The sequence below is a fragment of the Lissotriton vulgaris genome, unplaced genomic scaffold (genome assembly GCF_964263255.1).
Source record: "Lissotriton vulgaris unplaced genomic scaffold, aLisVul1.2 SCAFFOLD_289, whole genome shotgun sequence".
Lineage (NCBI taxonomy): Eukaryota > Metazoa > Chordata > Amphibia > Caudata > Salamandridae > Lissotriton > Lissotriton vulgaris.
The window spans coordinates 825,903-851,633 of NW_028246260.1; positions in this window are offsets into that span (position 1 = coordinate 825,903).

The following is a 25,731-nucleotide window of genomic DNA, read 5'->3' on the forward strand; positions in this document are numbered from 1 at the left end:
AGGTTGATCATCAGTGTAGGGGCTAAAATTAGCATGTTTAAAGTTAGTTTCATGCTTCCAGGGGCCATAAACACAAGATTTATGGAATGGTTAAAAGTGCATGAAAATGGCCAATTTACTCACTCTGAGTTCTCAAAAAGGGTTTCTTCACCCCGGGAAGTTAATTAAATACCATTTTGAGGCATTTAATGTTCAAGCAAAAACGGCTGATTTTTGACAAAAGAGATAACACCAACCCATTACGTCATGCGTCAGAAATGTGGAGACTGGTCCGTTTTCAAATGTTTTATTTTTGAACGTCAGTTCACATTTGTAGGTTGATCATCAGTGTTAGAGCTAAAATTAGCATGTTTAAAGTGATTTTCATGCTTCCAGGGGCTCTGGAAGTGAATTAAATACTATTTGGAGGCATTTAATGTTCAAGCAAAAATGGCAGATTTTTGACAAAAGAGATAACACCCCCCCATTACGTCATGCTTCAGAAATGTGCAACGAGGTCCGTTTTCAAATGTTTTATTTTTGAACGTCAGTTCACATTTGTAGGTTGATCATCAGTGTTAGAGCTAAAATTAGCATGTTTAAAGTGAGTTTCATGCTTCCAGGGGCCCTAAACACAAGATTTATGGAATGGTTAAAAGTGCATGAAAATGGCCAATTTACTCACTCTGAGTTCTCAAAAAGGGTTTCTTCACCCCGGGAAGTTAATTAAATACCATTTGGAGGCATTTAATGTTCAAGCAAAAACGGCTGATTTTCGATAAAAGAGATAACACCCCCCCATTACGTCATGCTTCAGAAATGTGGAAAATGGCCCGTTTTCAAATGTTTTATTTTTGAACGTCAGTTCACATTTGTAGGTTGATCATCAGTGTTAGAGCTAAAATTAGCCTGTTTAAAGTGATTTTCATGCTTCCAGGGGCTCGGGAAGTGAATTAAATACTATTTGGAGGCATTTAATGTTCAAGCAAAAACAGGTGATTGTTGACAAAAGAGATAACACCCCCCCATTACGTCATGCTTCAGAAATGTGGAACATGGTCCGTTTTCAAATGTTTTATTTTTGAACGTCAGTTCACATTTGTAGGTGCATCATCAGTGTTAGAGCTAAAATTAGCATGTTTAAAGTGATTTTCATGCTTCCAGGGGCCCTAAACACAAGATTTATGGAATGGTTAAAAGTGCATGAAAATGGCCAATTTACTCACTCTGAGTTCTCAAAAAGGGTTTCTTCACCCCGGGAAGTTAATTAAATACCATTTGGAGGCATTTAATGTTCAAGCAAAAACGGCAGATTTTCGACAAAAGAGATAACACCCCCCATTACGTCATGCTTCAGAAATGTGGAGAATGGTCCGTTTTCAAATGTTTTATTTTTGAACGTCAGTTCGCATTTGTAGGTTGATCATCAGTGTTAGAGCTAAAATTAGCTTGTTTGAAGTTATTTTCATGCTTCCAGGGGCTCGGGAAGTGAATTAAATACTATTTGGAGGCATTTAATGTTCAAGCAAAAACAGCAGATTTTTGACAAAAGAGATAACACCCCCCATTACGTCATGCTTCAGAAATGTGGAAAATTGTCCGTTTTCAAATGTTTTATTTTTGAACGTCAGTTCACATTTGTAGGTTGATCATCAGTGTTAGAGCTAAAATTAGCATGTTTAAAGTGAGTTTCATGCTTCCAGGGGCCCTAAACACAAGATTTATGGAATGGTTAAAAGTGCATGAAAATGGCCAATTTACTCACTCTGAGTTCTCAAAAAGGGTTTCTTCACCCCGGGAAGTTAATTAAATACCATTTCGAGGCATTTAATGTTCAAGCAAAAACGGCTGATTTTCGACAAAAGAGATAACACCCCCCCATTACGTCATGCTTCAGAAATGTGGAAAATGATCCGTTTTCAAATGTTTTATTTTTGAACGTCAGTTCACATTTGTAGGTGGATCATCAGTGTTAGAGCTAAAATTAGCATGTTTAAAGTGATTTTCATGCTTCCAGGGGCTCGGGAAGTGAATTAAATACTATTTGGAGGCATTTAATGTTCAAGCAAAAATGGCAGATTTTTGACAAAAGAGATAACACCCCCCCATTACGTCATTCTTCAGAAATGTGGAACATGGTCCATTTTCAAATGTTTTATTTTTGAACGTCAGTTCACATTTGTAGGTGGATCATCAGTGTTAGAGCTAAAATTAGCATGTTTAAAGTGATTTTCATGCTTCCAGGGGCTCGGGAAGTGAATTAAATACTATTTGGAGGCATTTAATGTTCACGCAAAAACGGCTGATTTTCGACAAAAGAGATAACACCCCCCTATTACGTCATGCTTCAGAAATGTGGAAAATGGTCAGTTTTCAAATGTTTTATTTTTGAACGTCAGTTCACATTTGTAGGTGGATCATCAGTGTTAGAGCTAAAATTAGCATGTTTAAAGTGATTTTCATGCTTCCAGGGGCTCGGGAAGTGAATTAAATACTATTTGGAGGCATTTAATGTTCACGCAAAAACGGCTGATTTTTGACAAAAGAGATAACACCCCCCTATTACGTCATGCTTCAGAAATGTGGAAAATGGTCCGTTTTCAAATGTTTTATTTTTGAACGTCAGTTCACATTTGTAGGTTGATCATCAGTGTTAGAGCTAAAATTAGCATGTTTAAAGTGATTTTCATGCTTCCAGGGGCCCTAAACACCAGATTTATGGAATGGTTAAAAGTGCATGAAAATGGCCAATTTACTCACTCTGAGTTCTCAAAAAGGGTTTCTTCACCCCGGGAAGTTAATTAAATACCATTTGGAGGCATTTAATGTTCAAGCAAAAACGGCTGATTTTTGACAAAAGAGATAACACCCCCCCCCATTACGTCATGCTTCAGAAATGTGGAAAATGGTCCGTTTTCAAATGTTTTATTTTTGAACGTCAGTTCACATTTGTAGGTTGATCATCAGTGTTAGAGCTAAAATTAGCATGTTTAAAGTGATTTTCATGCTTCCAGGGGCCCTAAACACAAGATTTATGGAATGGTTAAAAGTGCATGAAAATGGCCAATTTACTCACTCTGAGTTCTCAAAAAGGGTTTCTTCACCCCGGGAAGTTAATTAAATACCATTTTGAGGCATTTAATGTTCAAGCAAAAACGGCTGATTTTTGACAATAGAGATAACACCAACCCATTACGTCATGCGTCAGAAATGTGGAGACTGGTCCGTTTTCAAATGTTTTATTTTTGAACGTCAGTTCACATTTGTAGGTTGATCATCAGTGTTAGAGCTAAAATTAGCATGTTTAAAGTGATTTTCATGCTTCCAGGGGCTCGGGAAGTGAATTAAATACTATTTGGAGGCATTTAATGTTCAAGCAAAAATGGCAGATTTTTGACAAAAGAGATAACACCCCCCCATTACGTCATGCTTCAGAAATGTGCAACATGGTCCGTTTTCAAATGTTTTATATTTGAACGTCAGTTCACATTTGTAGGTTGATCATCAGTGTTAGAGCTAAAATTAGCATGTTTAAAGTGAGTTTCATGCTTCCAGGGGCCCTAAACACAGTATTATGGAATGGTTAAAAGTGCATGAAAATGGCCAATTTACTCACTCTGAGTTCTCAAAAAGGGTTTCTTCACCCCGGGAAGTTAATTAAATACCATTTGGAGGCATTTAATGTTCAAGCAAAAACGGCTGATTTTCGACAAAAGAGATAACACCCCCCATTACGTCATGCTTCAGAAATGTGGTAAATGGCCCTTTTTCAAATGTTTTATTTTTGAACGTCAGTTCACATTTGTAGGTTGATCATCAGTGTTAGAGATAAAATTAGCCTGTTTAAAGTGATTTTCATGCTTCCAGGGGCTCGGGAAGTGAATTAAATACTATTTGGAGGCATTTAATGTTCAAGCAAAAACAGGTGATTGTTGACAAAAGAGATAACACCCCCCCATTACGTCATGCTTCAGAAATGTGGAACATGGTCCGTTTTCAAATGTTTTATTTTTGAACGTCAGTTCACATTTGTAGGTGGATTATCAGTGTTAGAGCTAAAATTAGCATGTTTAAAGTTAGTTTCATGCTTCCAGGGGCCCTAAACACAAGATTTATGGAATGGTTAAAAGTGCATGAAAATGGCCAATTTACTCACTCTGAGTTCTCAAAAAGGGTTTCTTCACCCCGGGAAGTTAATTAAATACCATTTGGAGGCATTTAATGTTCAAGCAAAAACAGCTGATTTTTGACAAAAGAGATAACACCCCCCCCATTACGTCATGCTTCAGAAATGTGGAAAATGGTCCGTTTTCAAATGTTTTATTTTTGAATGTCAGTTCACATTTGTAGGTTGATCATCAGTGTTAGAGCTAAAATTAGCATGTTTAAAGTGATTTTCATGCTTCCAGGGGCCCTAAACACAAGATTTATGGAATGGTTAAAAGTGCATGAAAATGGCCAATTTACTCACTCTGAGTTCTCAAAAAGGGTTTCTTCACCCCGGGAAGTTAATTAAATACCATTTTGAGGCATTTAATGTTCAAGCAAAAACGGCTGATTTTTGACAAAAGAGATAACACCAACCCATTACGTCATGCGTCAGAAATGTGGAGACTGGTCCGTTTTCAAATGTTTTATTTTTGAACGTCAGTTCACATTTGTAGGTTGATCATCAGTGTTAGAGCTAAAATTAGCATGTTTAAAGTGATTTTCATGCTTCCAGGGGCTCGGGAAGTGAATTAAATACTATTTGGAGGCATTTAATGTTCAAGCAAAAATGGCAGATTTTTGACAAAAGAGATAACACCCCCCCATTACGTCATGCTTCAGAAATGTGCAACATGGTCCGTTTTCAAATGTTTTATATTTGAACGTCAGTTCACATTTGTAGGTTGATCATCAGTGTTAGAGCTAAAATTAGCATGTTTAAAGTGAGTTTCATGCTTCCAGGGGCCCTAAACACAGTATTATGGAATGGTTAAAAGTGCATGAAAATGGCCAATTTACTCACTCTGAGTTCTCAAAAAGGGTTTCTTCACCCCGGGAAGTTAATTAAATACCATTTGGAGGCATTTAATGTTCAAGCAAAAACGGCTGATTTTCGACAAAAGAGATAACACCCCCCATTACGTCATGCTTCAGAAATGTGGTAAATGGCCCTTTTTCAAATGTTTTATTTTTGAACGTCAGTTCACATTTGTAGGTTGATCATCAGTGTTAGAGCTAAAATTAGCATGTTTAAAGTGATTTTCATGCTTCCAGGGGCCCTAAACACCAGATTTATGGAATGGTTAAAAGTGCATGAAAATGGCCAATTTACTCACTCTGAGTTCTCAAAAAGGGTTTCTTCACCCCGGGAAGTTAATTAAATACCATTTGGAGGCATTTAATGTTCAAGCAAAAACGGCTGATTTTTGACAAAAGAGATAACACCAACCCATTACGTCATGCGTCAGAAATGTGGAGACTGGTCCGTTTTCAAATGTTTTATTTTTGAACGTCAGTTCACATTTGTAGGTTGATCATCAGTGTTAGAGCTAAAATTAGCATGTTTAAAGTGATTTTCATGCTTCCAGGGGCTCTGGAAGTGAATTAAATACTATTTGGAGGCATTTAATGTTCAAGCAAAAATGGCAGATTTTTGACAAAAGAGATAACACCCCCCCATTACGTCATGCTTCAGAAATGTGCAACGAGGTCCGTTTTCAAATGTTTTATTTTTGAACGTCAGTTCACATTTGTAGGTTGATCATCAGTGTTAGAGCTAAAATTAGCATGTTTAAAGTGAGTTTCATGCTTCCAGGGGCCCTAAACACAAGATTTATGGAATGGTTAAAAGTGCATGAAAATGGCCAATTTACTCACTCTGAGTTCTCAAAAAGGGTTTCTTCACCCCGGGAAGTTAATTAAATACCATTTGGAGGCATTTAATGTTCAAGCAAAAACGGCTGATTTTCGATAAAAGAGATAACACCCCCCCATTACGTCATGCTTCAGAAATGTGGAAAATGGCCCGTTTTCAAATGTTTTATTTTTGAACGTCAGTTCACATTTGTAGGTTGATCATCAGTGTTAGAGCTAAAATTAGCCTGTTTAAAGTGATTTTCATGCTTCCAGGGGCTCGGGAAGTGAATTAAATACTATTTGGAGGCATTTAATGTTCAAGCAAAAACAGGTGATTGTTGACAAAAGAGATAACACCCCCCCATTACGTCATGCTTCAGAAATGTGGAACATGGTCCGTTTTCAAATGTTTTATTTTTGAACGTCAGTTCACATTTGTAGGTGCATCATCAGTGTTAGAGCTAAAATTAGCATGTTTAAAGTGATTTTCATGCTTCCAGGGGCCCTAAACACAAGATTTATGGAATGGTTAAAAGTGCATGAAAATGGCCAATTTACTCACTCTGAGTTCTCAAAAAGGGTTTCTTCACCCCGGGAAGTTAATTAAATACCATTTGGAGGCATTTAATGTTCAAGCAAAAACGGCAGATTTTCGACAAAAGAGATAACACCCCCCATTACGTCATGCTTCAGAAATGTGGAGAATGGTCCGTTTTCAAATGTTTTATTTTTGAACGTCAGTTCGCATTTGTAGGTTGATCATCAGTGTTAGAGCTAAAATTAGCTTGTTTGAAGTTATTTTCATGCTTCCAGGGGCTCGGGAAGTGAATTAAATACTATTTGGAGGCATTTAATGTTCAAGCAAAAACAGCAGATTTTTGACAAAAGAGATAACACCCCCCATTACGTCATGCTTCAGAAATGTGGAAAATTGTCCGTTTTCAAATGTTTTATTTTTGAACGTCAGTTCACATTTGTAGGTTGATCATCAGTGTTAGAGCTAAAATTAGCATGTTTAAAGTGAGTTTCATGCTTCCAGGGGCCCTAAACACAAGATTTATGGAATGGTTAAAAGTGCATGAAAATGGCCAATTTACTCACTCTGAGTTCTCAAAAAGGGTTTCTTCACCCCGGGAAGTTAATTAAATACCATTTCGAGGCATTTAATGTTCAAGCAAAAACGGCTGATTTTCGACAAAAGAGATAACACCCCCCCATTACGTCATGCTTCAGAAATGTGGAAAATGATCCGTTTTCAAATGTTTTATTTTTGAACGTCAGTTCACATTTGTAGGTGGATCATCAGTGTTAGAGCTAAAATTAGCATGTTTAAAGTGATTTTCATGCTTCCAGGGGCTCGGGAAGTGAATTAAATACTATTTGGAGGCATTTAATGTTCAAGCAAAAATGGCAGATTTTTGACAAAAGAGATAACACCCCCCCATTACGTCATTCTTCAGAAATGTGGAACATGGTCCATTTTCAAATGTTTTATTTTTGAACGTCAGTTCACATTTGTAGGTGGATCATCAGTGTTAGAGCTAAAATTAGCATGTTTAAAGTGATTTTCATGCTTCCAGGGGCTCGGGAAGTGAATTAAATACTATTTGGAGGCATTTAATGTTCACGCAAAAACGGCTGATTTTCGACAAAAGAGATAACACCCCCCTATTACGTCATGCTTCAGAAATGTGGAAAATGGTCAGTTTTCAAATGTTTTATTTTTGAACGTCAGTTCACATTTGTAGGTGGATCATCAGTGTTAGAGCTAAAATTAGCATGTTTAAAGTGATTTTCATGCTTCCAGGGGCTCGGGAAGTGAATTAAATACTATTTGGAGGCATTTAATGTTCACGCAAAAACGGCTGATTTTTGACAAAAGAGATAACACCCCCCTATTACGTCATGCTTCAGAAATGTGGAAAATGGTCCGTTTTCAAATGTTTTATTTTTGAACGTCAGTTCACATTTGTAGGTTGATCATCAGTGTTAGAGCTAAAATTAGCATGTTTAAAGTGATTTTCATGCTTCCAGGGGCCCTAAACACCAGATTTATGGAATGGTTAAAAGTGCATGAAAATGGCCAATTTACTCACTCTGAGTTCTCAAAAAGGGTTTCTTCACCCCGGGAAGTTAATTAAATACCATTTGGAGGCATTTAATGTTCAAGCAAAAACGGCTGATTTTTGACAAAAGAGATAACACCCCCCCCCATTACGTCATGCTTCAGAAATGTGGAAAATGGTCCGTTTTCAAATGTTTTATTTTTGAACGTCAGTTCACATTTGTAGGTTGATCATCAGTGTTAGAGCTAAAATTAGCATGTTTAAAGTGATTTTCATGCTTCCAGGGGCCCTAAACACAAGATTTATGGAATGGTTAAAAGTGCATGAAAATGGCCAATTTACTCACTCTGAGTTCTCAAAAAGGGTTTCTTCACCCCGGGAAGTTAATTAAATACCATTTTGAGGCATTTAATGTTCAAGCAAAAACGGCTGATTTTTGACAATAGAGATAACACCAACCCATTACGTCATGCGTCAGAAATGTGGAGACTGGTCCGTTTTCAAATGTTTTATTTTTGAACGTCAGTTCACATTTGTAGGTTGATCATCAGTGTTAGAGCTAAAATTAGCATGTTTAAAGTGATTTTCATGCTTCCAGGGGCTCGGGAAGTGAATTAAATACTATTTGGAGGCATTTAATGTTCAAGCAAAAATGGCAGATTTTTGACAAAAGAGATAACACCCCCCCATTACGTCATGCTTCAGAAATGTGCAACATGGTCCGTTTTCAAATGTTTTATATTTGAACGTCAGTTCACATTTGTAGGTTGATCATCAGTGTTAGAGCTAAAATTAGCATGTTTAAAGTGAGTTTCATGCTTCCAGGGGCCCTAAACACAGTATTATGGAATGGTTAAAAGTGCATGAAAATGGCCAATTTACTCACTCTGAGTTCTCAAAAAGGGTTTCTTCACCCCGGTAAGTTAATTAAATACCATTTGGAGGCATTTAATGTTCAAGCAAAAACGGCTGATTTTCGACAAAAGAGATAACACCCCCCATTACGTCATGCTTCAGAAATGTGGTAAATGGCCCTTTTTCAAATGTTTTATTTTTGAACGTCAGTTCACATTTGTAGGTTGATCATCAGTGTTAGAGATAAAATTAGCCTGTTTAAAGTGATTTTCATGCTTCCAGGGGCTCGGGAAGTGAATTAAATACTATTTGGAGGCATTTAATGTTCAAGCAAAAACAGGTGATTGTTGACAAAAGAGATAACACCCCCCCATTACGTCATGCTTCAGAAATGTGGAACATGGTCCGTTTTCAAATGTTTTATTTTTGAACGTCAGTTCACATTTGTAGGTGGATTATCAGTGTTAGAGCTAAAATTAGCATGTTTAAAGTTAGTTTCATGCTTCCAGGGGCCCTAAACACAAGATTTATGGAATGGTTAAAAGTGCATGAAAATGGCCAATTTACTCACTCTGAGTTCTCAAAAAGGGTTTCTTCACCCCGGGAAGTTAATTAAATACCATTTGGAGGCATTTAATGTTCAAGCAAAAACAGCTGATTTTTGACAAAAGAGATAACACCCCCCCCATTACGTCATGCTTCAGAAATGTGGAAAATGGTCCGTTTTCAAATGTTTTATTTTTGAATGTCAGTTCACATTTGTAGGTTGATCATCAGTGTTAGAGCTAAAATTAGCATGTTTAAAGTGATTTTCATGCTTCCAGGGGCCCTAAACACAAGATTTATGGAATGGTTAAAAGTGCATGAAAATGGCCAATTTACTCACTCTGAGTTCTCAAAAAGGGTTTCTTCACCCCGGGAAGTTAATTAAATACCATTTTGAGGCATTTAATGTTCAAGCAAAAACGGCTGATTTTTGACAAAAGAGATAACACCAACCCATTACGTCATGCGTCAGAAATGTGGAGACTGGTCCGTTTTCAAATGTTTTATTTTTGAACGTCAGTTCACATTTGTAGGTTGATCATCAGTGTTAGAGCTAAAATTAGCATGTTTAAAGTGATTTTCATGCTTCCAGGGGCTCGGGAAGTGAATTAAATACTATTTGGAGGCATTTAATGTTCAAGCAAAAATGGCAGATTTTTGACAAAAGAGATAACACCCCCCCATTACGTCATGCTTCAGAAATGTGCAACATGGTCCGTTTTCAAATGTTTTATATTTGAACGTCAGTTCACATTTGTAGGTTGATCATCAGTGTTAGAGCTAAAATTAGCATGTTTAAAGTGAGTTTCATGCTTCCAGGGGCCCTAAACACAGTATTATGGAATGGTTAAAAGTGCATGAAAATGGCCAATTTACTCACTCTGAGTTCTCAAAAAGGGTTTCTTCACCCCGGGAAGTTAATTAAATACCATTTGGAGGCATTTAATGTTCAAGCAAAAACGGCTGATTTTCGACAAAAGAGATAACACCCCCCATTACGTCATGCTTCAGAAATGTGGTAAATGGCCCTTTTTCAAATGTTTTATTTTTGAACGTCAGTTCACATTTGTAGGTTGATCATCAGTGTTAGAGCTAAAATTAGCATGTTTAAAGTGATTTTCATGCTTCCAGGGGCCCTAAACACCAGATTTATGGAATGGTTAAAAGTGCATGAAAATGGCCAATTTACTCACTCTGAGTTCTCAAAAAGGGTTTCTTCACCCCGGGAAGTTAATTAAATACCATTTGGAGGCATTTAATGTTCAAGCAAAAACGGCTGATTTTTGACAAAAGAGATAACACCCCCCCATTACGTCATGCTTCAGAAATGTGGAAAATGGTCCGTTTTCAAATGTTTTATTTTTGAACGTCAGTTCACATTTGTAGGTTGATCATCAGTGTTAGAGCTAAAATTAGCATGTTTAAAGTGATTTTCATGCTTCCAGGGGCCCTAAACACATGATTTATGGAATGGTTAAAAGTGCATGAAAATGGCCAATTTACTCACTCTGAGTTCTCAAAAAGGGTTTCTTCACCCCGGGAAGTTAATTAAATACCATTTTGAGGCATTTAATGTTCAAGCAAAAACGGCTGATTTTTGACAATAGAGATAACACCAACCCATTACGTCATGCGTCAGAAATGTGGAGACTGGTCCGTTTTCAAATGTTTTATTTTTGAACGTCAGTTCACATTTGTAGGTTGATCATCAGTGTTAGAGCTAAAATTAGCATGTTTAAAGTGATTTTCATGCTTCCAGGGGCTCGGGAAGTGAATTAAATACTATTTGGAGGCATTTAATGTTCAAGCAAAAATGGCAGATTTTTGACAAAAGAGATAACACCCCCCCATTACGTCATGCTTCAGAAATGTGCAACATGGTCCGTTTTCAAATGTTTTATATTTGAACGTCAGTTCACATTTGTAGGTTGATCATCAGTGTTAGAGCTAAAATTAGCATGTTTAAAGTGAGTTTCATGCTTCCAGGGGCCCTAAACACAGTATTATGGAATGGTTAAAAGTGCATGAAAATGGCCAATTTACTCACTCTGAGTTCTCAAAAAGGGTTTCTTCACCCCGGGAAGTTAATTAAATACCATTTGGAGGCATTTAATGTTCAAGCAAAAACGGCTGATTTTCGACAAAAGAGATAACACCCCCCATTACGTCATGCTTCAGAAATGTGGTAAATGGCCCTTTTTCAAATGTTTTATTTTTGAACGTCAGTTCACATTTGTAGGTTGATCATCAGTGTTAGAGATAAAATTAGCCTGTTTAAAGTGATTTTCATGCTTCCAGGGGCTCGGGAAGTGAATTAAATACTATTTGGAGGCATTTAATGTTCAAGCAAAAACAGGTGATTGTTGACAAAAGAGATAACACCCCCCCATTACGTCATGCTTCAGAAATGTGGAACATGGTCCGTTTTCAAATGTTTTATTTTTGAACGTCAGTTCACATTTGTAGGTGGATTATCAGTGTTAGAGCTAAAATTAGCATGTTTAAAGTTAGTTTCATGCTTCCAGGGGCCCTAAACACAAGATTTATGGAATGGTTAAAAGTGCATGAAAATGGCCAATTTACTCACTCTGAGTTCTCAAAAAGGGTTTCTTCACCCCGGGAAGTTAATTAAATACCATTTGGAGGCATTTAATGTTCAAGCAAAAACAGCTGATTTTTGACAAAAGAGATAACACCCCCCCCATTACGTCATGCTTCAGAAATGTGGAAAATGGTCCGTTTTCAAATGTTTTATTTTTGAACGTCAGTTCACATTTGTAGGTTGATCATCAGTGTTAGAGCTAAAATTAGCATGTTTAAAGTGATTTTCATGCTTCCAGGGGCCCTAAACACAAGATTTATGGAATGGTTAAAAGTGCATGAAAATGGCCAATTTACTCACTCTGAGTTCTCAAAAAGGGTTTCTTCACCCCGGGAAGTTAATTAAATACCATTTTGAGGCATTTAATGTTCAAGCAAAAACGGCTGATTTTTGACAAAAGAGATAACACCAACCCATTACGTCATGCGTCAGAAATGTGGAGACTGGTCCGTTTTCAAATGTTTTATTTTTGAACGTCAGTTCACATTTGTAGGTTGATCATCAGTGTTAGAGCTAAAATTAGCATGTTTAAAGTGATTTTCATGCTTCCAGGGGCTCGGGAAGTGAATTAAATACTATTTGGAGGCATTTAATGTTCAAGCAAAAATGGCAGATTTTTGACAAAAGAGATAACACCCCCCCATTACGTCATGCTTCAGAAATGTGCAACATGGTCCGTTTTCAAATGTTTTATTTTTGAACGTCAGTTCACATTTGTAGGTGGATTATCAGTGTTAGAGCTAAAATTAGCATGTTTAAAGTTAGTTTCATGCTTCCAGGGGCCCTAAACACAAGATTTATGGAATGGTTAAAAGTGCATGAAAATGGCCAATTTACTCACTCTGAGTTCTCAAAAAGGGTTTCTTCACCCCGGGAAGTTAATTAAATACCATTTGGAGGCATTTAATGTTCAAGCAAAAACAGCTGATTTTTGACAAAAGAGATAACACCCCCCCCATTACGTCATGCTTCAGAAATGTGGAAAATGGTCCGTTTTCAAATGTTTTATTTTTGAACGTCAGTTCACATTTGTAGGTTGATCATCAGTGTTAGAGCTAAAATTAGCATGTTTAAAGTGATTTTCATGCTTCCAGGGGCCCTAAACACAAGATTTATGGAATGGTTAAAAGTGCATGAAAATGGCCAATTTACTCACTCTGAGTTCTCAAAAAGGGTTTCTTCACCCCGGGAAGTTAATTAAATACCATTTTGAGGCATTTAATGTTCAAGCAAAAACGGCTGATTTTTGACAAAAGAGATAACACCAACCCATTACGTCATGCGTCAGAAATGTGGAGACTGGTCCGTTTTCAAATGTTTTATTTTTGAACGTCAGTTCACATTTGTAGGTTGATCATCAGTGTTAGAGCTAAAATTAGCATGTTTAAAGTGATTTTCATGCTTCCAGGGGCTCGGGAAGTGAATTAAATACTATTTGGAGGCATTTAATGTTCAAGCAAAAATGGCAGATTTTTGACAAAAGAGATAACACCCCCCCATTACGTCATGCTTCAGAAATGTGCAACATGGTCCGTTTTCAAATGTTTTATATTTGAACGTCAGTTCACATTTGTAGGTTGATCATCAGTGTTAGAGCTAAAATTAGCATGTTTAAAGTGAGTTTCATGCTTCCAGGGGCCCTAAACACAGTATTATGGAATGGTTAAAAGTGCATGAAAATGGCCAATTTACTCACTCTGAGTTCTCAAAAAGGGTTTCTTCACCCCGGGAAGTTAATTAAATACCATTTGGAGGCATTTAATGTTCAAGCAAAAACGGCTGATTTTCGACAAAAGAGATAACACCCCCCATTACGTCATGCTTCAGAAATGTGGTAAATGGCCCTTTTTCAAATGTTTTATTTTTGAACGTCAGTTCACATTTGTAGGTTGATCATCAGTGTTAGAGATAAAATTAGCCTGTTTAAAGTGATTTTCATGCTTCCAGGGGCTCGGGAAGTGAATTAAATACTATTTGGAGGCATTTAATGTTCAAGCAAAAACAGGTGATTGTTGACAAAAGAGATAACACCCCCCCATTACGTCATGCTTCAGAAATGTGGCACATGGTCCGTTTTCAAATGTTTTATTTTTGAACGTCAGTTCACATTTGTAGGTGGATTATCAGTGTTAGAGCTAAAATTAGCATGTTTAAAGTGATTTTCATGCTTCCAGGGGCCCTAAACACAAGATTTATGGAATGGTTAAAAGTGCATGAAAATGGCCAATTTACTCACTCTGAGTTCTCAAAAAGGGTTTCTTCACCCCAGGAAGTTAATTAAATACCATTTGGAGGCATTTAATGTTCAATCAAAAACGGCTGATTTTCGACAAAAGAGATAACACCCCCATTACGTCATGCTTCAGAAATGTGGAGAATGGTCCGTTTTCAAATGTTTTATTTTTGAACGTCAGTTCACATTTGTAGGTTGATCATCAGTGTTAGAGCTAAAATTAGCATGTTTAAAGTGATTTTCATGCTTCCAGGGGCTCGGGAAGTGAATTAAATACTATTTGGAGGCATTTAATGTTCAAGCAAAAACGGCAGATTTTTGACAAAAGAGATAACACCCCCCATTACGTCATGCTTCAGAAATGTGGAAAATTGTCAGTTTTCAAATGTTTTATTTTTGAACGTCAGTTCACATTTGTAGGTTGATCATCAGTGTTAGAGCTAAAATTAGCATGTTTAAAGTGAGTTTCATGCTTCCAGGGGCCCTAAACACAAGATTTATGGAATGGTTAAAAGTGCATGAAAATGGCCAATTTACTCACTCTGAGTTCTCAAAAAGGGTTTCTTCACCCCGGGAAGTTAATTAAATACCATTTCGAGGCATTTAATGTTCAAGCAAAAACGGCTGATTTTCGACAAAAGAGATAACACCCCCCCATTACGTCATGCTTCAGAAATGTGGAAAATGATCCGTTTTCAAATGTTTTATTTTTGAACGTCAGTTCACATTTGTAGGTGGATCATCAGTGTTAGAGCTAAAATTAGCATGTTTAAAGTGATTTTCATGCTTCCAGGGGCTCGGGAAGTGAATTAAATACTATTTGGAGGCATTTAATGTTCAAGCAAAAACGGCTGATTTTTGACAAAAGAGATAACACCCCCCCATTACGTCATGCTTCAGAAATGTGGAGACTGGTCTGTTTTCAAATGTTTTATTTTTGAACGTCAGTTCACATTTGTAGGTTGATCATCAGTAATAGAGCTAAAATTAGCATGTTTAAAGTGATTTTCATGCTTCCAGGGGCTCGGGAAGTGAATTAAATACTATTTGGAGGCATTTAATGTTCAAGCAAAAATGGCTGATTTTTGACAAAAGAGATAACACCCCCCCATTACGTCATTCTTCAGAAATGTGGAACATGGTCCGTTTTCAAATGTTTTATTTTTGAACGTCAGTTCACATTTGTAGGTGGATCATCAGTGTTAGAGCTAAAATTAGCATGTTTAAAGTGATTTTCATGCTTCCAGGGGCCCTAAACACCAGATTTATGGAATGGTTAAAAGTGCATGAAAATGGCCAATTTACTCACTCTGAGTTCTCAAAAAGGGTTTCTTCACCCCGGGAAGTTAATTAAATACCATTTGGAGGCATTTAATGTTCAAGCAAAAACAGCTGATTTTCGGTAAAAGAGATAACACCCCCCCCCCCATTACGTCATGCTTCAGAAATGTGGAAAATGGCCCGTTTTCAAATGTTTTATTTTTGAACGTCAGTTCACATTTGTAGGTGGATTATCAGTGTTAGAGCTAAAATTAGCATGTTTAAAGTGATTTTCATGCTTCCAGGGGCCCTAAACACCAGATTTATGGAATGGTTAAAAGTGCATGAAAATGGCCAATTTACTCACTCTGAGTTCTCAAAAAGGGTTTCTTCACCCCGGGAAGTTAATTAAATACCATTTGGAGGCATTTAATGTTCAAGCAAAAACGGCTGATTTTCAGTAAAAGAGATAACACCCCCCCCATTACGTCATGCTTCAGAAATGTGGAAAATGATCCGTTTTCAAATGTTTTATTTTTGAACGTCAGTTCACATTTGTAGGTTGATCATCAGTGTTAGAGCTAAAATTAGCATGTTTAAAGTGATTTTCATGCTTCCAGGGGCCCTAAACACAAGATTTATGGAATGGTTAAAAGTGCATGAAAATGGCCAATTTACTCACTCTGAGTTCTCAAAAAGGGTTTCTTCACCCTGGGAAGTTAATTAAATACCATTTTGAGGCATTTAATGTTCAAGCAAAAACGGCTGATTTTTGACAAAAGAGATAACACCAACCCATTACGTCATGCGTCAGAAATGTGGAGACTGGTCCGTTTTCAAATGTTTTATTTTTGAACGTCACTTCACATTTGTAGGTTGATCATCAGTGTTAGAGCTAAAATTAGCATGTTTAAAGTGATTTTCATGCTTCCAGGGGCTCAGGAAGTGAATTAAATACCATTTGGAGGCATTTAATGTTCAAGCAAAAACGGCTGATTTTCGACAAAAGAGATAACACCCCCCCCATTACGTCATGCTTCAGAAATGTGGAAAATGGCCCGTTTTCAAATGTTTTATTTTTGAACGTCAGTTCACATTTGTAGGTTGATCATCAGTGTTAGAGCTAAAATTAGCCTGTTTAAAGTGATTTTCATGCTTCCAGGGGCTCGGGAAGTGAATTAAATACTATTTGGAGGCATTAAATGTTCAAGCAAAAACAGGTGATTGTTGACAAAAGAGATAACACCCCCCCATTACGTCATGCTTCAGAAATGTGGAACATGGTCTGTTTTCAAATGTTTCATTTTTGAACGTCAGTTCACATTTGTAGGTGCATCATCAGTGTTAGAGCTAAAGTTAGCATGTTTAAAGTGATTTTCATGCTTCCAGGGGCCCTAAACACAAGATTTATGGAATGGTTAAAAGTGCATGAAAATGGCCAATTTACTCACTCTGAGTTCTCAAAAAGGGTTTCTTCACCCCGGGAAGTTAATTAAATACCATTTGGAGGCATTTAATGTTCAAGCAAAAACGGCTGATTTTCGACAAAAGAGATAACACCCCCCATTACGTCATGCTTCAGAAATGTGGAGAATGGTCCGTTTTCAAATGTTTTATTTTTGAACGTCAGTTCACATTTGTAGGTTGATCATCAGTGTTAGAGCTAAAATTAGCTTGTTTAAAGTTATTTTCATGCTTCCAGGGGCTCGGGAAGTGAATTAAATACTATTTGGAGGCATTTAATGTTCAAGCAAAAACGGCAGATTTTTGACAAAAGAGATAACACCCCCCATTACGTCATGCTTCAGAAATGTGGAAAATTGTCCATTTTCAAATGTTTTATTTTTGAACGTCAGTTCACATTTGTAGGTTGATCATCAGTGTTAGAGCTAAAATTTGCATGTTTAAAGTTAGTTTCATGCTTCCAGGGGCCCTAAACACAAGATTTATGGAATGGTTAAAAGTGCATGAAAATGGCCAATTTACTCACTCTGAGTTCTCAAAAAGGGTTTCTTCACCCCGGGAAGTTACTTAAATACCATTTCGAGGCATTTAATGTTCAAGCAAAAACGGCTGATTTTTGACAAAAGAGATAACACCCCCCCATTATGTCATGCTTCAGAAATGTGGAGACTGGTCCGTTTTCAAATGTTTTATTTTTGAACGTCAGTTCACATTTGTAGGTTGATCATCAGTAATAGAGCTAAAATTAGCATGTTTAAAGTGATTTTCATGCTTCCAGGTGCTCGGGAAGTGAATTAAATACTATTTGGAGGCATTTAATGTTCAAGCAAAAATGGATGATTTTTGACAAAAGAGATAACACCCCCCCATTACGTCATTCTTCAGAAATGTGGAACATGGTCCGTTTTCAAATGTTTTATTTTTGAACGTCAGTTCACATTTGTAGGTGGATCATCAGTGTTAGAGCTAAAATTAGCATGTTTAAAGTGATTTTCATGCTTCCAGGGGCCCTAAACACCAGATTTATGGAATGGTTAAAAGTGCATGAAAATGGCCAATTTACTCACTCTGAGTTCTCAAAAAGGGTTTCTTCACCCCGGGAAGTTAATTAAATACCATTTGGAGGCATTTAATGTTCAAGCAAAAACGGCTGATTTTCGGTAAAAGAGATAACACCCCCCCCATTACGTCATGCTTCAGAAATGTGGAAAATGATCTGTTTTCAAATGTTTTATTTTTGAACGTCAGTTCACATTTGTAGGTGGATCATCAGTGTTAGAGCTAAAATTAGCATGTTTAAAGTGATTTTCATGCTTCCAGGGGCTCGGGAAGTGAATTAAATACTATTTGGAGGCATTTAATGTTCAAGCAAAAATGGCAGATTTTTGACAAAAGAGATAACACCCCCCCATTACGTCATGCTTCAGAAATGTGCAACATGGTCCGTTTTCAAATGTTTTATTTTTGAACGTCAGTTCACATTTGTAGGTGGATTATCAGTGTTAGAGCTAAAATTAGCATGTTTAAAGTTAGTTTCATGCTTCCAGGGGCCCTAAACACAAGATTTATGGAATGGTTAAAAGTGCATGAAAATGGCCAATTTACTCACTCTGAGTTCTCAAAAAGGGTTTCTTCACCCCGGGAAGTTAATTAAATACCATTTGGAGGCATTTAATGTTCAAGCAAAAACAGCTGATTTTTGACAAAAGAGATAACACCCCCCCCATTACGTCATGCTTCAGAAATGTGGAAAATGGTCCGTTTTCAAATGTTTTATTTTTGAACGTCAGTTCACATTTGTAGGTTGATCATCAGTGTTAGAGCTAAAATTAGCATGTTTAAAGTGATTTTCATGCTTCCAGGGGCCCTTAACACAAGATTTATGGAATGGTTAAAAGTGCATGAAAATGGCCAATTTACTCACTCTGAGTTCTCAAAAAGGGTTTCTTCACCCCGGGAAGTTAATTAAATACCATTTTGAGGCATTTAATGTTCAAGCAAAAACGGCTGATTTTTGACAAAAGAGATAACACCAACCCATTACGTCATGCGTCAGAAATGTGGAGACTGGTCCGTTTTCAAATGTTTTATTTTTGAACGTCAGTTCACATTTGTAGGTTGATCATCAGTGTTAGAGCTAAAATTAGCATGTTTAAAGTGATTTTCATGCTTCCAGGGGCTCGGGAAGTGAATTAAATACTATTTGGAGGCATTTAATGTTCAAGCAAAAATGGCAGATTTTTGACAAAAGAGATAACACCCCCCCATTACGTCATGCTTCAGAAATGTGCAACATGGTCCGTTTTCAAATGTTTTATATTTGAACGTCAGTTCACATTTGTAGGTTGATCATCAGTGTTAGAGCTAAAATTAGCATGTTTAAAGTGAGTTTCATGCTTCCAGGGGCCCTAAACACAGTATTATGGAATGGTTAAAAGTGCATGAAAATGGCCAATTTACTCACTCTGAGTTCTCAAAAAGGGTTTCTTCACCCCGGGAAGTTAATTAAATACCATTTGGAGGCATTTAATGTTCAAGCAAAAACGGCTGATTTTCGACAAAAGAGATAACACCCCCCATTACGTCATGCTTCAGAAATGTGGTAAATGGCCCTTTTTCAAATGTTTTATTTTTGAACGTCAGTTCACATTTGTAGGTTGATCATCAGTGTTAGAGATAAAATTAGCCTGTTTAAAGTGATTTTCATGCTTCCAGGGGCTCGGGAAGTGAATTAAATACTATTTGGAGGCATTTAATGTTCAAGCAAAAACAGGTGATTGTTGACAAAAGAGATAACACCCCCCCATTACGTCATGCTTCAGAAATGTGGAACATGGTCCGTTTTCAAATGTTTGATTTTTGAACGTCAGTTCACATTTGTAGGTGGATTATCAGTGTTAGAGCTAAAATTAGCATGTTTAAAGTGATTTTCATGCTTCCAGGGGCCCTAAACACAAGATTTATGGAATGGTTAAAAGTGCATGAAAATGGCCAATTTACTCACTCTGAGTTCTCAAAAAGGGTTTCTTCACCCCAGGAAGTTAATTAAATACCATTTGGAGGCATTTAATGTTCAATCAAAAACGGCTGATTTTCGACAAAAGAGATAACACCCCCATTACGTCATGCTTCAGAAATGTGGAGAATGGTCCGTTTTCAAATGTTTTATTTTTGAACGTCAGTTCACATTTGTAGGTTGATCATCAGTGTTAGAGCTAAAATTAGCTTGTTTAAATTTATTTTCATGCTTCCAGGGGCTCGGGAAGTGAATTAAATACTATTTGGAGGCATTTAATGTTCAAGCAAAAACGGCAGATTTTTGACAAAAGAGATAACACCCCCCATTACGTCATGCTTCAGAAATGTGGAAAATGGTCCGTTTTCAAATGTTTTATTTTTGAACGTCAGTTCACATTTGTAGGTTGATCATCAGTGTTAGAGCTAAAATTAGCATGTTTAAAGTGAGTTTCATGCTTCCAGGGGCCCTAAACACAAGATTTATGGAATGGTTAAAAGTGCATGAAAATGGCCAATTTACTCACTCTGAGTTCTCAAAAAGGGTTTCTTCACCCCGGGAAGTTAATTAAATACCATTTCGAGGCATTTAATGTTCAAGCAAAAACGGCTGATTTTCGACAAAAGAGATAACACCCCCCCATTACGTCATGCTTCAGAAATGTGGAAAATGATCCGTTTTCAAATGTTTTATTTTTGAACGTCAGTTCACATTTGTAGGTGGATCATCAGTGTTAGAGCTAAAATTAGCATGTTTAAAGTGATTTTCATGCTTCCAGTGGCTCGGGAAGTGAATTAAATACTATTTGGAGGCATTTAATGTTCAAGCAAAAACGGCTGATTTTTGACAAAAGAGATAACACCCCCCCATTACGTCATGCTTCAGAAATGTGGAGACTGGTCCGTTTTCAAATGTTTTATTTTTGAACGTCAGTTCACATTTGTAGGTTGATCATCAGTAATAGAGCTAAAATTAGCATGTTTAAAGTGATTTTCATGCTTCCAGGGGCTCGGGAAGTGAATTAAATACTATTTGGAGGCATTTAATGTTCAAGCAAAAATGGCTGATTTTTTACAAAAGAGATAACACCCCCCCATTACGTCATTCTTCAGAAATGTGGAACATGGTCCGTTTTCAAATGTTTTATTTTTGAACGTCAGTTCACATTTGTAGGTGGATCATCAGTGTTAGAGCTAAAATTAGCATGTTTAAAGTGATTTTCATGCTTCCAGGGGCCCTAAACACCAGATTTATGGAATGGTTAAAAGTGCATGAAAATGGCCAATTTACTCACTCTGAGTTCTCAAAAAGGGTTTCTTCACCCCGGGAAGTTAATTAAATACCATTTGGAGGCATTTAATGTTCAAGCAAAAACAGCTGATTTTCGGTAAAAGAGATAACACCCCCCCCCCCATTACGTCATGCTTCAGAAATGTGGAAAATGGCCCGTTTTCAAATGTTTTATTTTTGAACGTCAGTTCACATTTGTAGGTGGATTATCAGTGTTAGAGCTAAAATTAGCATGTTTAAAGTGATTTTCATGCTTCCAGGGGCCCTAAACACCAGATTTATGGAATGGTTAAAAGTGCATGAAAATGGCCAATTTACTCACTCTGAGTTCTCAAAAAGGGTTTCTTCACCCCGGGAAGTTAATTAAATACCATTTGGAGGCATTTAATGTTCAAGCAAAAACGGCTGATTTTCAGTAAAAGAGATAACACCCCCCCCATTACGTCATGCTTCAGAAATGTGGAAAATGATCTGTTTTCAAATGTTTTATTTTTGAACGTCAGTTCACATTTGTAGGTGGATCATCAGTGTTAGAGCTAAAATTAGCATGTTTAAAGTGATTTTCATGCTTCCAGGGGCTCGGGAAGTGAATTAAATATTATTTGGAGGCATTTAATGTTCAAGCAAAAACGGCTGATTTTTGACAAAAGAGATAACACCCCCCATTACGTCATGCTTCAGAAATGTGGAAAATGGTCCGTTTTCAAATGTTTTATTTTTGAACGTCAGTTCACATTTGTAGGTTGATCATCAGTGTTAGAGCTAAAATTAGCATGTTTAAAGTGATTTTCATGCTTCCAGGGGCCCTAAACACAAGATTTATGGAATGGTTAAAAGTGCATGAAAATGGCCAATTTACTCACTCTGAGTTCTCAAAAAAGGTTTCTTCACCCTGGGAAGTTAATTAAATACCATTTTGAGGCATTTAATGTTCAAGCAAAAACGGCTGATTTTTGACAAAAGAGATAACACCAACCCATTACGTCATGCGTCAGAAATGTGGAGACTGGTCCGTTTTCAAATGTTTTATTTTTGAACGTCACTTCACATTTGTAGGTTGATCATCAGTGTTAGAGCTAAAATTAGCATGTTTAAAGTGATTTTCATGCTTCCAGGGGCTCGGGAAGTGAATTAAATACTATTTGGAGGCATTTAATGTTCAAGCAAAAATGGCAGATTTTTGACAAAAGAGATAACACCCCCCCATTACGTCATGCTTCAGAAATGTGCAACATGGTCCGTTTTCAAATGTTTTATATTTGAACGTCAGTTCACATTTGTAGGTTGATCATCAGTGTTAGAGCTAAAATTAGCATGTTTAAAGTGAGTTTCATGCTTCCAGGGGCCCTAAACACAGTATTATGGAATGGTTAAAAGTGCATGAAAATGGCCAATTTACTCACTCTGAGTTCTCAAAAAGGGTTTCTTCACCCCGGGAAGTTAATTAAATACCATTTGGAGGCATTTAATGTTCAAGCAAAAACGGCTGATTTTCGACAAAAGAGATAACACCCCCCATTACGTCATGCTTCAGAAATGTGGTAAATGGCCCTTTTTCAAATGTTTTATTTTTGAACGTCAGTTCACATTTGTAGGTTGATCATCAGTGTTAGAGATAAAATTAGCCTGTTTAAAGTGATTTTCATGCTTCCAGGGGCTCGGGAAGTGAATTAAATACTATTTGGAGGCATTTAATGTTCAAGCAAAAACAGGTGATTGTTGACAAAAGAGATAACACCCCCCCATTACGTCATGCTTCAGAAATGTGGAACATGGTCCGTTTTCAAATGTTTGATTTTTGAACGTCAGTTCACATTTGTAGGTGGATTATCAGTGTTAGAGCTAAAATTAGCATGTTTAAAGTGATTTTCATGCTTCCAGGGGCCCTAAACACAAGATTTATGGAATGGTTAAAAGTGCATGAAAATGGCCAATTTACTCACTCTGAGTTCTCAAAAAGGGTTTCTTCACCCCAGGAAGTTAATTAAATACCATTTGGAGGCATTTAATGTTCAATCAAAAACGGCTGATTTTCGACAAAAGAGATAACACCCCCATTACGTCATGCTTCAGAAATGTGGAGAATGGTCCGTTTTCAAATGTTTTATTTTTGAACGTCAGTTCACATTTGTAGGTTGATCATCAGTGTTAGAGCTAAAATTAGCTTGTTTAAATTTATTTTCATGCTTCCAGGGGCTCGGGAAGTGAATTAAATACTATTTGGAGGCATTTAATGTTCAAGCAAAAACGGCAGATTTTTGACAAAAGAGATAACACCCCCCATTACGTCATGCTTCAGAAATGTGGAAAATGGTCCGTTTTCAAATGTTTTATTTTTGAACGTCAGTTCACATTTGTAGGTTGATCATCAGTGTTAGAGCTAAAATTAGCATGTTTAAAGTGAGTTTCATGCTTCCAGGGGCCCTAAACACAAGATTTATGGAATGGTTAAAAGTGCATGAAAATGGCCAATTTACTCACTCTGAGTTCTCAAAAAGGGTTTCTTCACCCCGGGAAGTTAATTAAATACCATTTCGAGGCATTTAATGTTCAAGCAAAAACGGCTGATTTTCGACAAAAGAGATAACACCCCCCCATTACGTCATGCTTCAGAAATGTGGAAAATGATCCGTTTTCAAATGTTTTATTTTTGAACGTCAGTTCACATTTGTAGGTGGATCATCAGTGTTAGAGCTAAAATTAGCATGTTTAAAGTGATTTTCATGCTTCCAGTGGCTCGGGAAGTGAATTAAATACTATTTGGAGGCATTTAATGTTCAAGCAAAAACGGCTGATTTTTGACAAAAGAGATAACACCCCCCCATTACGTCATGCTTCAGAAATGTGGAGACTGGTCCGTTTTCAAATGTTTTATTTTTGAACGTCAGTTCACATTTGTAGGTTGATCATCAGTAATAGAGCTAAAATTAGCATGTTTAAAGTGATTTTCATGCTTCCAGGGGCTCGGGAAGTGAATTAAATACTATTTGGAGGCATTTAATGTTCAAGCAAAAATGGCTGATTTTTTACAAAAGAGATAACACCCCCCCATTACGTCATTCTTCAGAAATGTGGAACATGGTCCGTTTTCAAATGTTTTATTTTTGAACGTCAGTTCACATTTGTAGGTGGATCATCAGTGTTAGAGCTAAAATTAGCATGTTTAAAGTGATTTTCATGCTTCCAGGGGCCCTAAACACCAGATTTATGGAATGGTTAAAAGTGCATGAAAATGGCCAATTTACTCACTCTGAGTTCTCAAAAAGGGTTTCTTCACCCCGGGAAGTTAATTAAATACCATTTGGAGGCATTTAATGTTCAAGCAAAAACAGCTGATTTTCGGTAAAAGAGATAACACCCCCCCCCCATTACGTCATGCTTCAGAAATGTGGAAAATGGCCCGTTTTCAAATGTTTTATTTTTGAACGTCAGTTCACATTTGTAGGTGGATTATCAGTGTTAGAGCTAAAATTAGCATGTTTAAAGTGATTTTCATGCTTCCAGGGGCCCTAAACACCAGATTTATGGAATGGTTAAAAGTGCATGAAAATGGCCAATTTACTCACTCTGAGTTCTCAAAAAGGGTTTCTTCACCCCGGGAAGTTAATTAAATACCATTTGGAGGCATTTAATGTTCAAGCAAAAACGGCTGATTTTCAGTAAAAGAGATAACACCCCCCCCATTACGTCATGCTTCAGAAATGTGGAAAATGATCTGTTTTCAAATGTTTTATTTTTGAACGTCAGTTCACATTTGTAGGTGGATCATCAGTGTTAGAGCTAAAATTAGCATGTTTAAAGTGATTTTCATGCTTCCAGGGGCTCGGGAAGTGAATTAAATATTATTTGGAGGCATTTAATGTTCAAGCAAAAACGGCTGATTTTTGACAAAAGAGATAACACCCCCCATTACGTCATGCTTCAGAAATGTGGAAAATGGTCCGTTTTCAAATGTTTTATTTTTGAACGTCAGTTCACATTTGTAGGTTGATCATCAGTGTTAGAGCTAAAATTAGCATGTTTAAAGTGATTTTCATGCTTCCAGGGGCCCTAAACACAAGATTTATGGAATGGTTAAAAGTGCATGAAAATGGCCAATTTACTCACTCTGAGTTCTCAAAAAAGGTTTCTTCACCCTGGGAAGTTAATTAAATACCATTTTGAGGCATTTAATGTTCAAGCAAAAACGGCTGATTTTTGACAAAAGAGATAACACCAACCCATTACGTCATGCGTCAGAAATGTGGAGACTGGTCCGTTTTCAAATGTTTTATTTTTGAACGTCACTTCACATTTGTAGGTTGATCATCAGTGTTAGAGCTAAAATTAGCATGTTTAAAGTGATTTTCATGCTTCCAGGGGCTCAGGAAGTGAATTAAATACCATTTGGAGGCATTTAATGTTCAAGCAAAAACGGCTGATTTTCGACAAAAGAGATAACACCCCCCCATTACGTCATGCTTCAGAAATGTGGAAAATGGCCCGTTTTCAAATGTTTTATTTTTGAACGTCAGTTCACATTTGTAGGTTGATCATCAGTGTTAGAGCTAAAATTAGCCTGTTTAAAGTGATTTTC